General features: G+C 38.3%; 1 protein-coding gene across 3 annotated transcripts in view; it reads left to right on the top strand.

Annotated features, from left to right (window-relative positions):
- Window positions 1-23703, top strand: part of Grip1 (glutamate receptor interacting protein 1) — a 645398-nt gene that overhangs the window by 224864 nt on the left and 396831 nt on the right. The window contains exon 1 of one of the 3 annotated variants that reach the window (XM_058574652.1): window positions 133-20913. The exons of the other annotated variants lie outside the window; for them this stretch is intronic. The gene's annotated coding sequence lies outside the window, so the exon portion shown is untranslated. Of the gene's footprint in view, window positions 1-132; window positions 20914-23703 lie in introns of those variants that run through there. 3 annotated transcript variants of the gene reach the window in all.

Here is a 23703-nt window from a genome sequence, read left to right as displayed (position 1 = left end):
TATTATTTCATTGTTTACAAGTTTATTTATAAGGTGTATGTTCATATATATATATATATATATATATATATATATATATATATATATATATATTATTTTCATGAATCTCTCTCTCCCTCCCCCACCTTCCTGTATTTTCTCTCCAAATTTAGTGAGATCGATTTGAGAGAGGGTGGTTATGGGGGTCCTTCTAATGACATCTCTACTTCAAGTGCTATGGCCCATTTTAAAAGACGTATAGAAGTTTGCATGCTAATGTAATTGCCACTATGTCACTGCCTGAAAGCTCCCATTAACTAGTAGCAGGCTTATAGAAAAGGGCTGTGGATGAAGGCCCAGGAAATGTGGGAGCCAGAGAAGGCATGGGGGAGGCAGGCATCTTCTGGAAGAAGGAGAGATCATGAGATTCCTGAGCTCTCCTCCAAGCACTTAGAAATGTTATCTGTGACACTGTTAACTCTAGGAATGCTTACTTGTTATATCTTAGATGGGAACATAGATCACACCAGGATGGCAAAGCAACGAACTCATACTTCATATTTGATTAGACTCTTAACTCCCAACCAACAATAGTAATAAATTTACATAAAGTATCATTGTTTTAGAGATAAGCTTTATTTCTTTTAGAACAGTTTTAAATCCATTTAGAATGGAAGGTTCAGAGAGTCCCCTTTCCCACACATGCAGTCTCCCCTTTTATCCTCTACCACAGTGGTACATTGGTTATAGCTGATAAACTTTTATTGATACACTATAATCACCCAATGTCTATAGTTTACATTAGGGTTGATTCTTGGAATTTTGTCCATCACTGTGACAAAATACCTGACAAGAACAACTCAAAGAAGGGTTTATTTTGGGCTCATGGCTTCAGAGTTCAGTCCATGGTCTGTAGACTCCATCGCTCAGAGTATCATATCAGAAGGCTGTGATGGAGGAAATCTGCTCACCTCATAGTAGTTGGGAAGCACAGGGGTTGGGGAGTCAGGGGATAAAAATATAATCCCTAAGGGCATGCTCCCAGTGACCAGCCTTCTCCAGCAGCACCTTACCTGCCTATGATACCACCCAGTAGTCCATTCAAATTATTAATTCATCAAGTGATTGGGTTATGGCTTTCATAGTCTAATCATCTCAACTCCTGCGTTAACAACAGACACCTGATATCCAAACCATAACAACACTGCACATTCCGTAGGTTTTGTCTCCTACCCACCATTATAGCAGATGCAATAAAAATCCTCTATTCTCCACCTATTTGTGCCCTAACCCTTGACAATCTTGATTCCTTTACTGTTCCTCTCATTTCTCCTCTTCTCAAATAAATGTCATAGAGTTGGAATCATATAGCATGTAGCATTTTCAGAATAGCTTAGCAATAGTAATCTATTTAACTTTCTTTGATGTCTTTTCAAGTCTTGAAAACTCGTTTTCTTTTTAGTGTTGAATAATATCCCAGTGTCTGGATATGCCCACTGTTCCTTTATCCTTCATCTTGGATGCTTCCAAGTTTTGGCAATTACAGATAAAGTTGACATAAGCATTAAGTTGATATATGGTTTTTATTTGGGTACAAGTTTTGAACGCCTTTGAGTAACATCAAAGATTGACTGCTGGATCAAGCGTTAAGAATATGTTTAGTTTTATGAAGAATTGCCAAGTCATCCTCCAAAGGACAGCAATGAGTGGTGGTTCTGCTATTTCACACCCACATCAGCACTTGGCATCATTAGTGTTCTTTGGGCATTCTAATAGGCATCTAGTGATATCTCATTATTGCTTCAATTTGCATTTCTCTGATGACATATGATGTGGAACATCTTTTGTATGCTTATTTTCCATCTGTATTTCTCCTTTAGTGATGTATATGTTTATGTTTTTGGCCTATTTTTTAATTGGGTTCTTTTCTTATGGCTGAAGAATATTATTGTATATTTTGATAGTAGTCTTTTATCAGATATTATCTTTTAAGGTCATTTTCTTCTAATCGGTGACTGGTCTTTTTATTTTCTTGTCCACATAGTTCAGAGCAGATAAATTTAATTAGAGTAAAGTCTAATTTATCAATTATTTCTTTTATGGATTGAGCCTTTGGTGTTGTATCTAAAAGTCATCATTAAAGGGCTGTTTTTACCTGTGCATACAGTCCAGCCAAACACACTTCTACAAAAATGATGTGATCAACAACAAACCTCAAATGTTTTAAAGTATGAGGCAAATACAATGGAGAGAAAGACTTAAAGAAATGCTATCATGGCTATTGATTTGAATATTATTAATCACCATTTAAGTAAAGCTTGTTTTTCTTTTTAAGTCTAAGAAAGATTTTCAATTTTATTTTCTCTTTGAAATTAGAGGCTTTTGTGTGCTTAATCTTGTATCTGTATTAATTCAAGTCATTGTTTGTCATGAAAATCTTCATATATGTCCCAGTGAACTAGGGGGAAGGTCAGACCCCTCCAGATGGTAAGAGAAGGAAGAAGGGAGAGGAACCAGTCAAGTTTGGGCCATTAGGAGAGAAGCACTTTTTCCCTGAAGAAAGGAAGGTGATATGGGTACTCTTTTTTTTTTTTTTCCTCTAAGCCCAGAACTAGAAGAAGAGAAATGAAGCAAAATTGCCTCAGTGATATGAGAAGACCCTAGATCCCATTTGTAGGGGGAAGATGGAAGGTGGGATTGTGGATCCTACTTGGGACTCAAGGAAAAGGGCTATCAATACAGTGATTTTTCACAAGAAAAGACAAACCCATATATCAGAATAAAGAGAGGGACAGGAGTTGGAAATCTGAGAAGGTCCACTGTAAAATAAATACAGTTAATTTATTCAGAGTCATAATTAGGGTCCCCCTGTAGATCATTCAGCCTTTGCCCCACTGATATTAGTCTGGTTTTGTTACTATGATGAAATTGCTGAGGATGGGTAACTTTATAAAAAAGGAAAGTGGTTCATTTTGGTTCTTGATTCTGGAGGTCCAAGGTTGAGGGTCTTCTTGCTGGCTGTGTCTCAAGGCACTGTAGAGCATCACAAGGGAAGACAGGGAGTGTGAATATATATCTGTGACTTCTGGCTTTCTCCTTCCTTTTATAAAGCCTCTAGGATTCAATCATGGGGACTCCACCCTAATGACTTGATCCTGAATCACCTTCCATAGGCCCTAACTCTAAATACAACAGTTCAGATTACATTTCTCCCCTCCTAATATCTCACAAATAGGGATTAAATTTTAACACATGAAGCTGTGGGGGGACACACTGAAACCACAGCACCACCCTAGGCAGAAGAAGACACCTTCCTTGATACCACTACTGTGGCAGCAGCCAGAGAAGCTGCCTGTGTTATGTAGGCTTAAGAAGGAGATTGACTTCATGGAATGGGAAACTAGTTGGTAGCTTCCTCTCCTTGCTTCTGTAAACCAGGCACTCATGCAGAAAGCCATCAGGAAGAGCACATCTCAAAGAAAACCCCATTCTCAGGAGTGGGAAAAACTCAGAAAGTTGGGGAGTCTGTGGTCATGCCCTCAGGATCATGAGGCCAAGAGTTTAACTTTGGTGTCAAATTCTTCCCTGGGGAGCCACCTCTTACAGTGTTTCAGTCACTGATGTAGTTTACTTAACACCATCTCACTGGATTGTCACAACATGCCTAGAAAACAAACAAGTTAGTTATCACCAGACCCTTTTCATGGTTTTGCCTAAGGTTAGATAAACAGAAAAACGTAGACTCTGTTTCTCTGTATTTCCAGTCTAAGTTTTTTTTTAATACCTTAGTACAAACAGTCGAGTACCCCTCCTTTCTCAACTTGTGCCATTGACAGGAATTAGTTTGTCGTAAATCTCTTCCTTAGGAAGTTGCACAGTTCTTGAGAGAAATCTTTTTTCATAAACAGATGGCATGGTTTTTACATTGAGTTATTCATTGGTTCCAAGGAAGGATGGAAAGAAGAATTAAGCGTTGACACAGAAGGAACGATAGCAGTTAAAGTTGAAGAAGCCACTTTATGAAGGAGCCCCTGTGTTTTTGTCAGTCTTTTCATGCTGCTGTGACTAAAAGACCTGACAAGAACAGTACTAGAGGAGGAAAAGTTTATTTGGGCGCTCATAGTTTCAGAGGTCTCCATTCCTCCAGGCTCAAGGTGAGGCTAAACATCATGGCATAACAGTGTGGCAGGGGAAAGCAGCTCACATGATGATCAGGAAGCAGAGAGAGACTCCACCCTCCAGATACAAAATATATACTCCATAGCCACGCCCCCAATGACCCACCTTTTCCAGCCACACCCCCTACCAACAGACCAGTTAATCCCATTAAGGGATTAATTCACTGATTGGGTTAAGACTCTCATAACCGGATCATTTCTCCTCTAAACCTTTTGGCATTGTCTCACACATGAGCTTTTGGGGGACACCTCACATCCAAACCATAACACCAGGTCTCCATAAGAAGATTCTGAGATTATATTTTATGTCTTTTTGACCTTGAATCCCAAGTGAAACTGGAGGCCCTGTGCTGATGACTTTGGTTGGCATTCAAATCAATTACCATAGGAATCTACAGACTCTCTTTCTCTGGAGGTATTTTATACTAAGGTAGATAATTTCAGAAGGGACCAGGACACAGCTTGAAGATGAACTGAATGACCTCTTGGTATTTTCTAAGCATGAAACTAATTTGGCAGCAATGTATGGCCCTTAAGTGTACCCAAAGTGAGACTCAGAAGTAACTTGTCTCAATTTACAACCTGTCTTGATCTTTGGCAGTCTAAAATTGCTCTAAATAGGAGTCTGGATAGAGTAAGGAGTAGAGCAGAATGGTTGAGGGAAGTTTAATGTGTAACTCTCTGATAATAAAAATGTTTAAAAACACATACTGAATATCTTACTTTTTTCCAGTAACCTTGCATGTGTTGTTCATTTAGTTTTTACTGTGGCCTGTGTGGTAGATGCTATTGTGCTGTTGGTTTTTCACACAAAGAAACCAAGGCTTTAAGCTAAATAACTTGGCAAATAAGAGGTAATTTGGGTTTTAAAGTGTGCTCTTCCCAAAAAGCAGCATGTGCCTCCTTGGGAAGTCTAGAAAGACCTGTATCTCTGAGGTACACTAACCTGAGTTTCAGCTCCTGCATGGCCATTTTCCAGCTGTGTGACCACAGCAAAATCATTTAACCTCCGAATCTCAGTTTTTTTTTAAGACTATAAATGGAAGATTAAATACCTGCTTTGAAGCATTACTGGCAAGGACACATAAATCATACACTCATTAGCTATTACAATTTTGAAATACATCCTGACAACCTGGTTGGGTCAACACATGACATATGGGTGACAGAGTCAGCTCATTCTTTCTCTTGTCATTCATTCTTGAGAGAAACTGCCAATGAAAGATATCACAAAGTCCTTGAAAATATCAATAACATTAGCATAATGCTAATGTGAATAAATCAGCAGGAACTAATCAACATTTCTGGAAAAACAGAGCCAATGTCACTTTGTAGAGATAAAATGCATGGCTGGCTGTGCATTTCTGAACCTGTCTGTGTGGCCACTGCCAAGTGATTGGTAGGAACAAAATTCAGAGGTTTCCTCCTGCTTTAATCATTTCAGATGGTTCCTGGGGCCTCTGAAGAGGGTTCTAGGATTGGGGTGGAGGGCAGATGAGAAGGTAGGCTAGGTTCAGCCCGCCACCTTCAATCAAAGATGCCTTGATTTCTTTTATATACTGAGGATTGTTTGTAAGACTATGAAAAAAAATGTTTTTAAAGGTAGGAAATCATACGTCAGAATATATACTGGGTTTATTTATTAAAAATGGGAATAAGGTACTTCAGGTAGTTTTATAAAATGAAAATCAGTGGTTTTTAAAAAAACAATGTGGAAAGGAGAAAAGAAATTCAGTGGAGTTGGTAGAGGAGAGGCTAATACTGGGCTCTAGAGTGGGGCACCTGGGTTGAATCCTGCAGCTGCCATTAGCTGTGTGAGACCTTGGAGCACATTATTTAACTTCTCTGTGCTTCAGTTTCCTCATCTGCAAAATGGGCATGGTAATAATTTTAGCTTCCTGTTGCTGCTACAACAAATCACCACAAATGTTTTAATGACTTTATATAACATGAATTTATTGTCTTTTGATTCTAGAGGGCAGAAGTCTGAAATGGGTCTCATTGTGCCCAAACCACGGTTTTGGCATGACCCTGCTCCCTGGAAGGCTCTAAGAAGACCTTGCCATTTAAGCTGCTAGAGGTTGCCTGCAGCCCTTGTCCCCAGACCACTCCTTTGTCACTACCCAGTATCTAACATCTAATCTCCCTCTGACTCTGACCTCCTGTTTCCTTGGTCATATCTCCTGACTGACCTTCCTGCCTCCCTCTTAATTGGATAATCCTGGAAAATCTCCCTCAGCTAAGATCTTTGACTTCAGAACACCTACAAAGTCCCTTTTATTGTGCAAGATAACATATTCACAGATCATTAACATTTTAGGCCCTGCAGCAATCCATGAGGTAAGTGCTGCTGATTACTGTTATATGTGAGGAAGTGGACATCTTTGAGCATGGTTGTTTGGCTGATTAAAATCAATAGCACCTACCTCATGTTGCTGCAGGGACTAAAATGTTACTGTATAGAATATGATTACAATATGATTACAATGTTCTTGGATACTCCTTTATACATACTAAGGGCTGAGCACATATTAGCTATGAATGTAATTCTAGTGTATTTTGACGGCAATAAAATGTCCCTATGCCCCTATGACACAATATCTGGAGAGCTCATGGGCTTTGGAAATGGACCTGCATACGCCTTTACTTCCTACCTGTGTGACTTTGGAGAAGTAATTAATCTCTCTGAGACTCAGTTTCCATATCTGTAAAATAACCAACTGTATCTCACAGTGTTGTGATGAGGGTTAGGTAGACATAGCAGGTTTCCCTGCCTAACTAGCTTTGGTGGGGGTGACTACATTCTCTGGAATGTAGAGGGTGACTTGGTCTCTGAGTGTTCTTTGAAACCTGAATATCAGAGGCAACAACACCCGTTCACGTCATGGTGTGGTTAAAGGATCCAGCAGTTTGGGAAAGTGTTTTATTAATACACATAAAGGGGAATAATACTGCAAAGATATGGATTTTTTCCTCATTGGACAAAAATATTCATCATGGAGATGGAGTTCAACTAGATATGGAGGCAGGCGTGTCGGGAAAAATTTGATTTTTTTTTTCTGTTCCTCATTGGAGAAATGAAGGATCTAGTGTTGAGGGCTCTTACTAGTTTCCTATGTTGGCTGTAACAAATTATCACAAACTTGGTGGCTCAAAACAACATGAATTTCTTTTCATAGAATTATGGAGGCCAGAAATCCAAAATCTGAAATCAAAGTATCTGCAGGGCCATGCTCCCTAGGGGGCCATCAAGGAGAACCTGGTCCTTCACTCTCCCACAGAGCTCCTAGTGGCTGCTGGCATTTTTTTGCTTATGGCCTCATCACTCCAGTCTCTGCCTCCAGGTACATGTTTCCTCCTTTTCTTCCCCTTCAGCACTCCCTCTTCCTCTCTCTCGTAAGGCTACATGTAATGGCATTGGGGTCCACCCGGGTGATCCAGGATAAGCACATCCTTTCAGGACCTTTAACCTAATCTCATCCTTGGCCATATGAGGCAGTATTTACCCTTTTGCCACATAAAGTGATACTGGAGATTAAGACACAAATATATCTTGAAGAGGTGGGGGACATTTTTTCATCCTATCCCAGAAATATAGGGGAAAGTAAGTACAGCCTTTTTGAAATGATGAAGATCCTCCTTTAGCAGCTAAATGTCCCCCTACTGGAATGCTTCTATGAATGAGAGTGTGCATGGAACATTACGGGAGTAACCCCAAACAGGAATAAAAACAAGTGAAATCTTTTCCCTCGATGAGACTCTGTTGTGATGTGATCTTAAATGTCCCCATGTATTGGAGGGTAAGTGGTCAGCCTGTGGCACTGTGGTAAGGTGGCAGGACATTTAGGACACAGGGCCTTGTGGGACAGGGGGAGTCAGGTCACTGGGGGGTGTGCCTCTCAGGGAGACGTGGGAACCCTGGCCCCTTCCTCTCTCTTTCTCTTTACTTCCTGGCCACTAGGAGGTGAGCCACTTTGCTCCTCCATGATGTTCTTCCTCACCACGCTTCCTAAGTGATGGGGCCAAGAAACCATGGGACTAAAACTGTGAACCAAAATACACCTTTCCTCCTTTTAAGTTATCTCAGGTGTTTAGACACAGTGATGAAAAGTTGACCAACACAGGCTCCCATCTAGCAAATGAAAGACAAAACACATCTGAAAAAAACTGAAATTTCAGAGTAAGAGACAAAGTGACATGAAGGTCTTCAGTGGAGAGTGCCTTATGAGAGGGTTGAGGCAGCAGAGTGCACTCTGACTTTCTCACCTGAGCAAATAGTTGGAGGTGAGTTTTGAAGAGAGGGTATGGATTTCTATTGCAAAAGAAATAAAGCTTACTACCTATACTAAAAGTCAGATTTTTAAAATGGTGGGGGTAGATCATACTTTATTTCATTTTAACTTATCTAATAGGGGATAATAGTAAAGAATGTGTTTTGAAAGTGTAAAGCTGTGGGAGGGATGAAGTGTTGGGTATTAATTAATAATGCCACTAATCTCCAAATCATATTATTTAAACCCTGCTTATTGTAGGTTAGAAAATGAACCTACTGATAAGAAGATGTAGACTTAATTTTTTTTAAAGAGAAAGAGAGAGAGAGAATTTTTTTAATATTTATTTTTCAGTTTTTGGTGGACACAACATCTTTATTTTATTTTTATGTGGTGCTGAGGATCGAACCCAGCGCCCCGCGCATGCCAGGTGAGCGTGCTACCTCTTGAGCCACATCCCTAGCCCTGGACTTAATTTTGAAGAGAGAAATCAATGTCAAGAATATAATGTAACTGCTGGGTGCTTGGGTTTATACCTGTTATCCCAGCAGCTCGGGAGGCTGAGGTAGGAGGATCAAAAGGTCAAAGCCAGCCTCAGCAATTTAGCAAGACCCTAAGCAACTTAGCAAGACCCTGTCTCTAAATTAAAAAAAAAAATCCTTATAAAGAAATAAAGAAAAAAGGGCTGGGGATGTGGCTCAGTGGTTTAGTGCCCATGGGTTCAAATTTCAATCCCTAGTACCTTCCCCCTGAAAAAATACCCCAAATAACTTGCATAAACTATTAGTGTTTTCTCCTCCATATAGCTTTTCGTGATCTCTTTAACCTTTTGCTATCACATATGGCATTCTTTGGAATTGTGATTTTATCTTCTACAATTCACGAGGACTATAATTCTATAATTTAGTGAAGCCTGTATAAGTAATGTTTCATGAATGTTATTGCTAATATGAAATGATTGCCTCACTACAGAGCTAGTACAAGGTGTCATCTTGGGGCAAATACTTGGTCTATTTGACCTGGAGGCATAGGAGTCCCAGATTCAGGAAATTTCAGGCTTGACAGTGATGTCTCTGCCTCCTGGGGGAGGCTGGGGAGTCTCCCCATGACAGCTCCTAGTGAGACAGCACCATGCTATCCTCTGGCCAGCAACCTCCAACCACTAATCAAACCCCAAGAAACTAGAACTGGACCCCTTATGCTGTACCAGCTGAGGAAGCAAGGCGTGTTCTAAGGAAAAGGAAATTTTATCATTCAATCATAAGCAAATGTGTGTCTAGTTTTCACAAAAGGAAATATGGAATGGAGACTTTTTATGGCTTTTTTAAATCAACATGTTCATTCTTCTACTAAAGATGAATCTTCTCTTCTATTAAAGAATTAAAATAGGTGAATGTTGTAGGCAGACTCTTTAAGGTGGTCTGGCTGACGACCGCTTCCTGGCATTCCTGCCCTGTGTGGTGCCTCCCTTGAGTGTGGCCTGGAGCTGTAACTGATTTCCAACCAGTAGAATGGGGCAGGATGTGTGTGATTACATGTATATAATTATGTGTTGTAGTGTCTGTCCTACTGGGTCTCCTCTCTGGGGTCTCCTCTATGTCTCTTTTCTCTGATTTTGAGGAGGCAAGCATTCTCTACAAGCTGAGGGCAGCCTGCACCTTATAGCCAGCAGGTAATGGAGACTCTCAGTTCTACAGCTGCCCCTAAATTCTGCCAACACCCTAAGTAAGCTTAGGTTGAGTTTCAGATCAGAGCTCAGTGAAGGGGCACACTCAACTGCAGCCTTGTGGAATCCTAAGCCTGGTCCAGACTCCTGGCCCACAGGAGCTGGGAGATAAGAAATGCATGTATTTCCAAGCCACTGAGTTGAAATAATATTGTTATGTAACAATAGTTGCTGATACAGTGAGTTTGAACTTTTCTCCCCACATCCATCCAGGAGCTTTTCTCAAGCAGGAAGTCAGAGAAGTCCAAGTCACAGGATTTAAACAAGCTGCTAATCACATTGGAAAATTTAAATATTTGGGAAATGTATATTATTTATATACTGGTTTTCCGCTACCCACACTCTCTTACATGCATTTCTAAAAAATGAAAACAAAGCATATCTGTTATGGTTTAAATGTGGTGTCCCCCCAAAAGCTCACGTGTGAGACAATGCAAGAAGATTTGGAGGAGAAATGATTAGCTTACAGCATTAACCTAATCAGCGAATTAATCCCTGATGGGATTAACTGAATGGTAACTAGAGGCAGGTGAAGTATGGCTGGAGGAAGTGGTTTTTTGGAGGCATGGCTGTGGATATATATTTTGTATCTGGAGAGTGGAATCTCTCTCTGCTTTCTGATCATCTTGTGAGCCATTTCCCTCTGCCATGCTCTTCTGTCACCATGTTCAGCCTCTCACCTTGAGCCCCGAGAAATGGAGCCAGCCTTCTGTGGACTGTGATCTCTGAAACCGTGAGCCCTCCAATAAACTTTTCCTCTTCTACAGTTGTTCTGGTTGGGTTGTTGAGTCACAGTGGTGAAAAAGCTGACTGAAACAGTATTACTTCATGAATATTTTGAAAAGAAGAGTTGAGCTTGTAATATATGTATGATTTAATAAATCTTTTTACCTTCATCCTAATTTTAAATAAGTTTAGTGGTATTGTAAATTTTTAACTTTGGAGGAAAATTACTTCCATCTCAGTTTTATTTTCCATTGGCTAGAATTTAATACATTGTTATTTTTTTCTGTTCTGTGACTTTATTTTCATCTAATATGCATTGGCAAAAATTTCTCAACATGATGTTTTGAATCTCTAACTTTTGCAGCAAGTGAAATTGTAACAGAATTTAGGACTTAGATTCAATTACCAAGCAATAACATTTTGCTAACCTTTCAGTCAATCTGCTTAGGGCTTTGTAAGTACCTTGGGATCATAAAAACTCTCAATATTAGTTGGAGGTTTAGTTCCTCTATTTATTTACTTATTTATTTTTATGGTACTGGAAATTTAACCCAAGGGCACTCTACCACTTAGCTATCCCTATAATCCTTTTTATTTTTATTTTTTGAGACAAGGACTTACTAAATTGCCCAGGCTGGCCTTGAACTTGCAATCCTCTTACCTCAAATTTAGAATAGCTGAGATTATAGGTGTGCATCATGACACCTAGCTTACTCAATTATTAATCCAAGTTTTATTCCAGAGATACAGATTGTTTTTATTACTTGAAAATTCCTTGAAAAAGAAGAAAAAGTTTGCTGTTAGTCACCCAAAAAGCATCCCAATTGCTATATTATAGTAGCAGAATGACAGCTGGTGTTAGGGGCCTACTTGCCAGGCACTGGAAAGACATTTAATCCTTACATGCAGGTGCTGGTGTAGGTACTGTTGTTATGCCCATTTTACAGATGAGGAAACTGTTAAAGAAGTTCAGTGTCCTGCCTTCAGTCTTAAATGTTATCATCTGCAGAACAGGATGTCAACCAAATAGAATCTAAAATCGTACTACTCACTACAATGTTATTACTAAAACTAAACTAATATCTACATCAAATTGGTTTTACCAGGAGAAATGGCAGGTGATGCCCTTTGTACTAGATAACATGGTCATGCATATGATAACCAGATTCTACATAACTTCTCATGACTTGTGTGTAAATCACACAGAGAAAGGTAATGATAATAATGCTGTAAAAATCCCGGTTAAATTAATTACAAGGCAAAGCTTGTTATGACATGGAAAAATTTATTTATTCTCTACCCTTATCTTGTAGTCTTTTTTCAGTCAGCCTCTTTCTTGTTAAGAGAACCTGTAAATATATGCTGTTACTGATTACTTAAGTACCTTGGCGGTGAAGAATAATGTGAACTGGAAATTTTGTGTAAAATTCAGTTGCATAAGATTGATAAAGATAAGTGGACAAGTCACTCACATCTGAGGGCGAATTGAACTAGTTAAAAACTGAAGATGCAAACTAGAAGAATAGTGGTAATATAGACAAGCCAAAAGAGAATGATTTCTTTATCAAGGGATTAAAAGAGGCCTTTGTGAAAATTAATTAAGCTTTTGAAAACTTTTACAAAAATGACCTGTCTTAGATTGGGCTATGAAAGTCAAATATGAAGTGAACGATGTTAAATTTCACTATCATATAATTTGTACTATTGTGTGCATTTCCAGCAATTTAAAAAATTATGTCCTTTCTCAAAAAGATTAAAGTCAATATTCAATTCAGTTTTTGTTCATTTTCCCAGCCTTCTTATTTCTCGTCTCTACTATGAAATTCAGCTTCTGTTTTAAGTGAATTCACTTTGAGTGGCCTTTTCTTGTGTAATTATGCTTGAATGAGTCCCCTGTGCTTCCTGTAGACCAGGCATGGTTATTTAATTCTAAATATGTGAGCTTCTCATCACTAGACACATTGAAGGAGAAAGTGGACAACCTCTTGTCCTGGTTGTAGAGAGGGCATTCAGCTTGGCAAGGCAGGAGCTGGTAAATAGACCTTGTAACCTGTAAGGCCTCTTGCAATGTCAGAGCCCTGTGAAATCTCAGCTATGTCTTATCAAAAAGAACTCTAAAACCTTGGGGCATGCAGCAACTGTTGAGTGCCATTCAAGGAATGACTATGGAGCAGCTCTGGCAAGGAGGCCTGACCTGGGCTTGGAGCTACAACAGCACATGCTTCTTTTATATTCACATTTCTTTTCTCTGTCTAGAATTTACCACCCTTCCTCTCCTCAACTCTTTTTTTTTTTTTTTTTTTGGATGGTGCTAGGGATTGAACCCAGAGTCTCACTCATGCTTGGCAAGTGCTCTGCCTCTGTGCTAACCCCAGCCCTAGCATTACCTTTTAATTGAAACAAACAAACAAACAAACAAACAAAATCTCTCTGAGACTGATTTTCAACCAATGCATTACTCTCAACTATGATGTGCATGGTGGTGTGGGTTTGCTAGTGTGTCTCATTTTCTGGCTGAGAATTAAAATGCCTTATCCTGAACCTCTTAGTGTTTAGGGATTGTGCTCCACCCACCTTTTAAAAAATCCTGGTGACTCAGGGCAGCTCTTCCATGGTAACATTATATCACTGCTAATGCTATTAACATTTGAAAACTTGTCAAGCTTGTACAAAGAATGAAACATTAGGTCCTATGACAACTGGGAGCTGTTTGTATGTACTCTCCCAGAGAGATTAGCACTATTAACAGAATTAGCACTGGTCACACTGGGAATCGTCAGGCTTCCTGTTTGAGACTCTGAGGATGGCAGTAGATTTGCTGTTTTACATATTGTCCAGTTGATAAGGATGTTAGTGGAAATATGGCAGTAAAAAGCATGTGGTTATATATTGGTGTCTGCAGCAAGTAGGGGGAGGATTATGCTCTCCCACTGAAAGCCTTTCATTCTTTCTCCCATGAGACCTGATCCTGATGAAGGCTATGAGTCTGAGTATGGAAAAATTATTTCCTAGTATTATAGGTAGTGTTTATTGAGTAAATACTTGATTTTAAGTATTGCTTTTATCAAATGTCTCTTTTTTTATTTTTGTCAAAGTACAAAAATCTTAATTTGTCAGCTATAAATATGTGGGATGTGCTTAGTATCAGGGTGTGTACTAAATGCTGATGAAGGGAAAGATGAATCTTTATAGGGGTGTAATTTTACAAACCAATACTTTAGCAGAGAATGAACATTGATCATTTTTATCATGAGAATGTTAATGTGCAAAGCACTTTACAAGACATTATTGGGTAATTAACCAAATAGAAATCTAGAGATCTCCATCCTTAAGGAATTTTAATTTCCCAAGCCAAATACAAAGGCAGTAACTTGAGAACCATTACCAACATGTACCAAAGAGCACATAATTATATAAAAAAAATCTTTACAAGATTCTTAATGTTCTAGGAAATTTTGATATTCAAGATGTTCACATGTCTGAAGACACAAAATCAGAAAATCATAGAAACTTAGAGCATCCAAGCACATAAGCCAGGTGAGAAAATTGGTCTAGAAAGGTTAAGTAAGGTGACCATGATCATGCAGTTAGTTTGTGAGTTCTGCTAGAACTAGTTGCTTGGTGTTTTTTTCAGTGAGAGACCTATTTCTGCTTCACTGACTTTGGCTTTCTGAAAGGAATGGCATATTGACCTTTGCAACCTTTCACAGATATGCTGAGAAAGTGTATGTTTTTGTTAGACACAAAACATCATAGGTGAAAATAAAAACACCCTCTACCAGATACTCTGCTTTTATGCAAGTTGCAACTTGGCTTCTGGAATTTTGTAAGTCATTTACACTCAGCCATTCTATTTATCCCTATTCTATATACATGATTCAACTACATGATGCTTCCTGAATATCAAGTAATTGAAAAGGAGGCCCGTTTATTGGGTTGTTATGACACACATCCACACAATAGAAGTGGGGGTGTTCCATGACTCCTATTCTTCTATCTTGGTCCATGTAAGAAAGGATTATCCTCCAGTGTTTCTCATAGGATGAACATGGAGGACCAAGGATCTGATACAACTCCTTAAATCATGACCTGACTGCAGCGGGACCTCCACTCTTTGTTGCTGGATGTGAGGTACACAGAAGCCCACTCCTTCAGATGGGGGTCAAGATCTCATAATTTAGTCCCACCCCTTTTCATCAGGCTACCTCCTTCCATCCAACAACCGAAAAAGAGGAGAGTTGCTGATAATCCTAATTGTTTTCTTATTTTCAAAACCCAGAAGAGCAAGAATGTGCAAGAGATTTCTAATTACCATGGCCTGAATTTTTCTAGGGAGACTAGTTATCACCACTGAAAATTAAGACATAATTTTGGCTAAAATGTAATAACAGGGATAACTTTTGTTTTCCTTTGCAGGTTGACATTTAAATTTTTTCTTAGCATAAGCTACACAATTACAAAGAGAATCCAAATATTTATTTTTCATTCCAGAAAGCAAGAAGGCAAGGGAGAACCCCCAGTTACATATGCCTTGGTGTTTTGAATGGACTACCCATGGTATCTATAAGTTTATGACAGTTATTAAGACATTTAATCATCTATAGCTTTTTATACTTTTTGCTGAGATGCAGAATCTTTTCTCCATTTTCATTACCTTAGTGGTAAATTTAAACAGCAATCTCAAATAACCATTCTTGCTTAATTTACTTGTCTCCACCAACTTTATATAAATGCTAGGGAAAGATTAGTTTGAATTTGTCTTCTTTAAATTTTATATTTCATAACAACTTTATATTCATAGAAAAAATGTATCAGAAAGCACAGAGTTCTTATATACCTCCTATATACACAAGTGTACAGCCCACCCCTACTATCAACATCCCCCACCACAGTGGTACCTTTGTTATGACTGATGGACCTACGGTGGTACATGATTATCATCCGAAGTCCATAGTTTACCTTCGGGTTCACTCTTGATGTTGTGCATTCTTTAGGTTTTGACAGATATATAATGACTTATAGTATAATATCTTTCAAAATAATTATAGTATCATTCAAAATTATTCCACTGTCCTAAAAGCCTTCTGTGTCGGGGCTGGGGCCAAAGCTCGGTGGTAGAGTGCTTGCCTTGGAAGTGTGAGGCACTGGGTTCCATCCTCAGCACCACATAAAAAATAAAAAAAAGAATATTTTTTAAAAGCCCTCTGTGTATTGCCCGTTGATCCTCAACCCTTGGCAATGACTAATTCTTTTAGTTTTTTTTTAATACTTATATTTTAGTTGGACACAATACCTTTATTTTATTTATTTTTATGTGTTGCTGAGGATCAAACCCAGGGCCTCACACGTGCTAGGTGAGAGCTGTACTGCTGAGCCACAACCCCAGCCCTAATTCTGTTAGATTTTATTCTTCTCAAACGCTATATAATTGGAAATCATATGGCATGCAGCTTTCGGATTTGCTTCTTTCACTCAGTGGGGTATCATGTACGTTCCCTTTGTGTCTGTCCAGGGCTTGATAGCTCATTTCTTCTTGGTGCTGAATAATATTCCAATGTTTGAATATGCCATAATTCCTTTATCCTTCACCTTCTCAAGGGTATCTTGGATGCTTCTAAGTTTTGGCAATTATGAATACAATTGATTTAAACACCTATGTGCAGGTTTTTGTGTAGACATAAGTTTTGAGTTCCTTTGAATAATACCAAGGAGTATACTTGCTGGATCAAATGATAAGAATATGTTTGGCAGTTTCTTATAGAAGTAAACCATCTTTCAAAGTGGCTGTATCACTGTCTTTCTGAAGGCAACAAAGCAGTATTTCTGGTGCTCCACATCCTTGTCAGTGTTCTTGATTTGGGTCATTTTAATGATTTGTAGTAGTATCTCATTGATGTTTAATTGGCATTTCCCTAATGACATATGACTTGGAGTACCTTTTTATATGTTCATTTGCCATATTTGTCTTCTTTGGTGAAGTGTCTTTTGAGACCTTTGCTCATTTGGTTTTTGTTGTTGTTGTTATTGTTGTTGTTTTAATTAAGTTGTTCATTTTCTTATTCTTGAATTTAAAGTATTATTTGCAAATTTTGGATAATAGTCCTTTACCAAATATGTCTTGCAAATGTTTTCTCTCTGTATGGGCTTGTCTTTTCAATCTCTTGACATTTCATTCGGCTCAGTAGATTTTTAATGAAATTCAACTTATCAGTTACTTTTTTCATGGTTGGAGTTTTTGGTGTTCGATCTAAAAGTTGTCATCATGTCCCAGGTCATTTAGATTTTCTCTTATTATCTTTTAACTGTTTCATAATTTTGCATTTTATATTTAGGTATATAATCCTGTTAACTTTTATCAAGTTAGAAGTTAACTTTTATCAAGTGTAGAACGTCTGTATCTAGATTCATTTTTTGATGTTGAGTTTTGTTTAACTTGACATTTCTCAAACTCTTGGGTAAAATTCTATTTCTTTTCTGAGGAAAGAATGTCTATTCAGAACAATCTTTTGCTAATATTTCTTTAATTGTATCTCATTTCAAGGATTCATATCTTACATAGAAAAAATTGTTAACAAACCCCTAGTTCTCTGTTACAAATGTAAAACGTGGTCTGAGATTGTGGCTCAGTGGTAGAGCACTTGCCTAGCATGTGTGAAGCACTGGGTTCAATCCTCAGCACAACAAACAAACAAACAAATAAGTTTTAAAAAATGTAAAGAGTGAAAACCCTACTAATTATAATACAAACAATATGATTATATTTAATGATCCCAAGTGGCTGAGATTAAAGTTTTTGTTTAATCTAAAACGTTTTCAAGATTCTGTAAGTTAAGTCTTTATAGCAGAATTCTTATGTGTTGTCATTTAGAAAAGTTTCGATGGTATAGGATAAAAACAAGTATGCTAGCCATCTGAAAATTCTAGCGTCTAAGATTTGAGGTTACCTTTTAAACGGTAGTCTTAAGTTTGGGTATTTACTTAAAATGTCCCAGCATAGTTTGTTGTAAGAACAAGAGATTTGAGAGGTTATTGTAAGTTTTGCTTCTAGTAGCAAGTCTGTAATTTATAAGTCTTTATTGGGTAAGTTTTAAATATCAGCACTCATAAAGAAAGATTCTTATAGGTTGCTGTAAGAAGAAAATAAAATTTATTTAACACTTTCTACAATGAATACATGGGAACCGAGAGCCCACCAGAGGCCAAGCTTTATGCTAGTCAGACAAACAGGGGTGGATAAAGCTCTGGCTCTTTGCTGAACAAACTTTGAGATCAATTCCAGGGAAGTCCAAGAAGGTCTCAATTATAGCAGAGAATGCAGCCCTGCAGCAGAGCCTGTGAGGAGAGACAGCTGATTGACCTGTGTACCAATCCTTTGCTAATAGAAACTCCCAAATTTAGCCAGACACACATGCAGCCATCCAGCTAGAGAAGCCACACTTCTCTTCCTCAGGTGGAATAGCCATGGGGCAGTGGCATTTGAAGAGAAGTGAAAGTTGCAACCTACTTATTCTGTTCTTAAATATTAACTGCTCTCTGTCCTCTTCCTTTGGGTTGGAACTTGCCTAAGTAGTGGTGAGTCATGGTCATGAGTATAAGAAACTTCCAGGGTATAACATATGAGACAGAAGGAACCCAGGTTCCTGGATGACTTCCTATAGCAGTGCCACCTCCTCTGTCCCTCCCACCCCCAACCACTATTACTACACAATACCTCTTCTTTCTCTAACAGAGAACAAGTCTACTCTCGTTATATGCCACCCAATCAATGGTTCTCACAGAAGGGAGTCATAAGAAAGGAGTGTCAGCATCACTGAGGGAGATTTTTCCAAGTCATAGTGATCCTCCAAACCCCAGGTCAGACCTTAACATGAGAAATAAATAAACCTCTCATCTTCTTTAAGCCACTTTTACTAATTTGTCAAAGTACCTGAACTACTATCATAACTAGTTACAATAACATAGAGTGCTGTAAATCCCATGCTCAGGCCTCTTGGAAGGGACAGGGCAGGTGAGCTTCAGGCAAGGCTTGCTGGAAGAAGGGGCACCTGAGCTGGGTTTTGGAGGGTCATTGTGACTTGGAAAAATCTCCCTTAGTGATGCTGACATTCCTTTCTTATGACTCCCTTCTGTGAGAACCCCTGATTGGGTGGCTTATAATGAGAGTAGACTTGTTCTTTGTTAGTAATAGAAGAGGTATTGCATAGTAATTACTTCATTATTTAAACAAATTCATATAAAACACTTACTAGATGCATATAAATAAATGTCCCATATAGGGCTACCTGATTGATTTTCCTTATTTACTTTTTCTATAAACTGTCATTCCCTTGTCTCTAGTAAATAAGCTTCATGAAAACATGTTCAAAGTCTGGTTTTTGTTTTTTCGTGGTATTTCTAGTAATTTGTGCAGCTGGTCACATAGTAAATATTGAGTCAAGTTTTTATTGAATGAATAAAGCTTAAACTATTCTGTTGGACTTAAGCATGAGACAAGGAAAGAAGGAAAGAAAGTTTTGCATTGAACTTACAGTTAAGTAAACAGATAACTTAAAAAATAAAGTTGTATAACAAAGAAAGAGAAAAAAAAGATACGTAAAGAGCAGCTATAATAGGGTTAGTGAAAATGTGTGGCTATTGCTTAGATATGAGGTGTCCCCCAAAAGTTCATATGTGAGATAATGAAGAATTTTCAGAAGTGAAATGATCAGTATGAGATATTTATCAATGGATTAATTCACTTGACTGGATTAACTATAGCAGGTAGGATGAGGCTGGAGGAAGTAGGCCATTGGGGCTATATCTTTGGGGTTTATATTTTGTCCAGGTGAGTGAAACTCTCTACTTCTCTCTGTCATGTCCTGAGCTGCTCTCTTCCACCACACCCTTCTGCCATGATATTCTGCCTCACCCTGGGTTCTGAGCTATGGAGTTGGTCATCTATGGACTGAGACTTCTGAAATCATGAGCCAAAATAAACTTTTTCTCCACTAATTTTTCTTGTCCAGTCTTTCAGTCACAGCTAGGAAAAAGCTAACTAAAACAAGTGAAAATAAAAAGAGGGCTCTTTTTCATGTAATAATCATCTATAACAACCAGTCACTTAAATATTCCTTGCTAAATGGTCTAGTCTTCCAGAGTTTTGTGTGCTTACTTAATCCTCGTAGCAATCCTGTGAACTTAGTACTATTGTGATCCTCATTTGTAGCTGAAGAAACAACACAGCCAAGTTAAATAACATGTTCTTAGTCACACAGCTAACATGGAATTCATAGTTTGTAACTATATATAAAATATGAATGCATAATATACAAAATATTTTAAAGCACATCTCTCAAGCCATTACCTCTGTCATCATTCCCATTTTAATAAATAGCATTATCTTTCCAATTATTCAAACCTAACATCACAAGTCATTCTTGATTTCTTTCTAACTCAGAACCAAAGTACTATTCTTGCTCAGTTTCCAGGACCATATTAAATGTAAATCAGACCATGTCATGTTCCTGCTTAAAACTCTGCAATGTGTTCTGTGTGCTCCTAATAATGTAGAATAAAACTCAACAGTTCCTTTCAGGGGCCTGCAAAGCCCCAGCTGATCTGCTCCCTGCAGCTCTTTAGCTTCTTTTCATATTACCCTCTATGGTGGCCTTCTTCCTGTCTCTGGCACAGTGCCAAGCTCTTTGTCCTTCCTGTCTTCTGTGTGTTGCAGGTACTGCCCCCAGATCTTTGCATGATTGTTCACTTTGTCTTGTTTACCTCTGTTCAAACTGTGTCTTCCTGTAAGTCCTTCCCAGATCCCCTCTGTTGTAACGAAGTCCCCATGGTCACTTTCCATCATTACCACCCTGTCACTTCTCTCTGCTGGAAAATACTTTTTCAGATGATGGACTTACCTGCATGTTCTCTGTTCCCCCTTATCTAGATTATTCCTGGGAATAGGGGCCTTTGCCCTTCTGTGCACTTCTCTGTCTTCAGAGTGCGAACAGACACACAGTGAGCATTTGTCAAATGGATGAGTCAGACTGAGTGTGAGGTGAGCACACAATATTCATGGTTCATGGGAAACATGCTATGTAAATTATACAAGGGCTTTCAAGTTTCCTTCCTTAAAAGTGTGTCAAACACCAAAATCAGCCAGCAAAGATAAGAAATAAGGCCAGTTCTAAAGGTGGGTCAGAGCTGGCATGCATTAAGCATCTAGCCTGTGACAGGCACTAAATCCATTTTATAGAGTGAATAAGTGAATCCTTAAAGCCACAGACCTTCCAAAGCCTCATTTAGGTTAATGGTTTTGAAGGCTTCTCTACACTTGGGCCTGCAGCTATCAAAGAGAGTGATGGCTTAGAGTGTGCCTCCACCTCCTGCTGCACACTCACTGTGTGACAATACTGACCTGAAATAATTGCGTGAGGAACCCTTGACTGAAAAATGGAGAAACAAACCAATGAATGAATCAGCAAAAATGTCGGTAAGGAAAGCACAGAGGATCAAGAGCTCCTATAAAGTAAAAGTCCTCAACACTATTTAAAACATTCCAAACCAAACCAGACAAGCGTGCCTGAAAAGAACAGCTAGGAGGAGGGGTCTGATAGAGAGCTATAAGACAAAATGGCCAAGAAGGTAGGGAAGGTGAGTCATGTCAAAGCATTTAAAGGAAAGAAAAGAGAAATTTAAGTTATATTAGTCATGAATGTTTATAAAACTGAGAACGTAGGAAAATATTTTAAATACCTAGAAAATGTTTCTGTAGCCAAATGAATCAAGGAAAAAACCTGAGCATTTTGAAACTCGTTGCTTCCGTAAATCAACCACCCATCCAACCAAGAAACAAACTTAAATAGATAAATAAATGAGTGCCATTTTAAAATAGTTTTCTTTTTTTCTTGTTCTCTAAGTAGCCTGAAAGGACAAGTGGGGGACAGAGAAGGAAGGTGGAAGAAGGAGAGAGAACAGGGTTCGGGGGGGGGGGGGGAGAGAAAAGAATTTCCAGGAACTAGAAGCCATTTGGTAACTTATTCTTCCTAACCATTATGTGGTGCTTAAATAAATCCTGTAAAGTTTCACAATTACCTTAAAAGACTTCATAATAAGCACTATATTTTTCATCACTTGAAAGTATCTAGATGCATAAAAATAATAACATCTTGTAGCTAGAAGAGACTTTCTAGTCTAAATCTTTCCTCTTAAGACATATTACACCTTCAGAAAAAACGTGAACTCTGGCACAATGAACATTTTTCAAACCCTTACAGTATTCACATGGCACACTTAGCAATTCAAATTAGGAAATAATTTTTAAGCTTTTATTTTCACTCTGCTGTGCTCATTCCACACTTAGCTATTGAACAAATATATTAATTAATTCTATGTGGTGGAAGAAAGAGAAAAACTATCTTTGAGAGCTGAAAGAATAACCTCTGTTATCAGAACACTTTGAAGCCTAATATGTTTGGAATCTCGGAATGACTGCCTGACATTTCATTTTGCAAGAAGTCTAAACAACCACAATAAATTTACAAATGTGGACATGCCACAGTTAAATTTCATTTCACGCTCAGTAAGCAAACATTATCAAACCCTAAGCACAGTCCTCCACTGTCTTTTTAACTCAAAATCTTGTCATTAATGGAGGGTCAACCTTGAAATATTTCACAGATGGATGAGTTGGCTTACTTTACTACTCAATTTGTAGACCAACACATACACACACACACGTATATAAACTTTGTCGGCAGGTGTCTCTATGCTTTATTTATTAAACCACCCAAATAATTAGTGATTGGACAGACTCAAATTAGAAACCCAGTTAAGAGTTATTCAGGGAAAATGCTTCTAAAGCTAATGAGTATTTTTTCCCTTAGTTTTGATGATTTGTTCTAATACTGAATGTGGGTTGAGGAGGTAGGGGGTGGTTGCCAAAATTTGGTGGGTGGCAGTTTGGGGTGCAGCAAGTCCTGAAATAAGAGAAAGTATGCTACAAACTGGAAAAAAAATGTCTTGCATACTGTACAATCTCTACTACCTATATGAATAAATATTCCTGTAATTGAACCTATTTGTAAGTATTTGAATCCACATAATACTTGTTTAGAGGCATAAGGTATTTTTCTGGTGTTCACCTCTCTACTTTTTATTTTCTGTCCTTTGTATGAAATAGCTTCTAATCACCTCTTAAATTCAAAATTATCCATTGGAAATGGTTGCCAAGATCTAACTGCATCTTCTGTTCTAGATGCACTTATTTAGATATGTATTATGTTATTGTTAAGATACTTTTGTGCTTACATTACATATGCATGAGCTACATGATCTATGGATTTTGTTTAGCAAAGAAGGGTATTACAGATTATTTGCTGCAACATAGTGGTGCTGCATCTGACAGGGATAAGAAAACCATCATTGCCAAGGGCCAGCGTGCTTTTCCCTTCCCATTCTGCAGTCCTCACTGTGTCCTGGCATGTCCCCTGGGGCCACAGGAAGGCTGCCACAGTTCTTGGTTTCACAGGCAGATACACTGGCATCTAAAAAGGTCTGATTATTTAATGTCTTAAAGATTTCACTAGTAGACTTTATGATTCAGAAAATACTTGTAACCATTACTCAATGTGAATATGCACAGAAGGGCTCCCTTAATCAGTAACTTAGAAGAGGACGTGAATTAGAGATTTAATCTCAGTAGTTGGTCCATTCTTTTCCTAAAAGGGGATAGAGAATCTAATTCAGTTGAGTATGGAAGCAGATGTTGTATAGGCAACTGCCTATTTCCCAGAAGGAAAATAATTAGGCTTCGTGTGCGTGTGTGTGTGTGTGTGTGTGTCTACTA

Source organism: Marmota monax, unplaced genomic scaffold (assembly GCF_021218885.2).
Source record: "Marmota monax isolate L192 unplaced genomic scaffold, Marmota_monax_Labrador192_F-V1.1 WCK01_AAM20220418_F8-fsc00056, whole genome shotgun sequence".
NCBI classification, from domain to species: Eukaryota; Metazoa; Chordata; class Mammalia; order Rodentia; family Sciuridae; genus Marmota; species Marmota monax.
The sequence above is the reverse complement of the archived record's forward strand: the minus strand, read 5'-3'. Positions and strand labels throughout refer to the sequence as shown.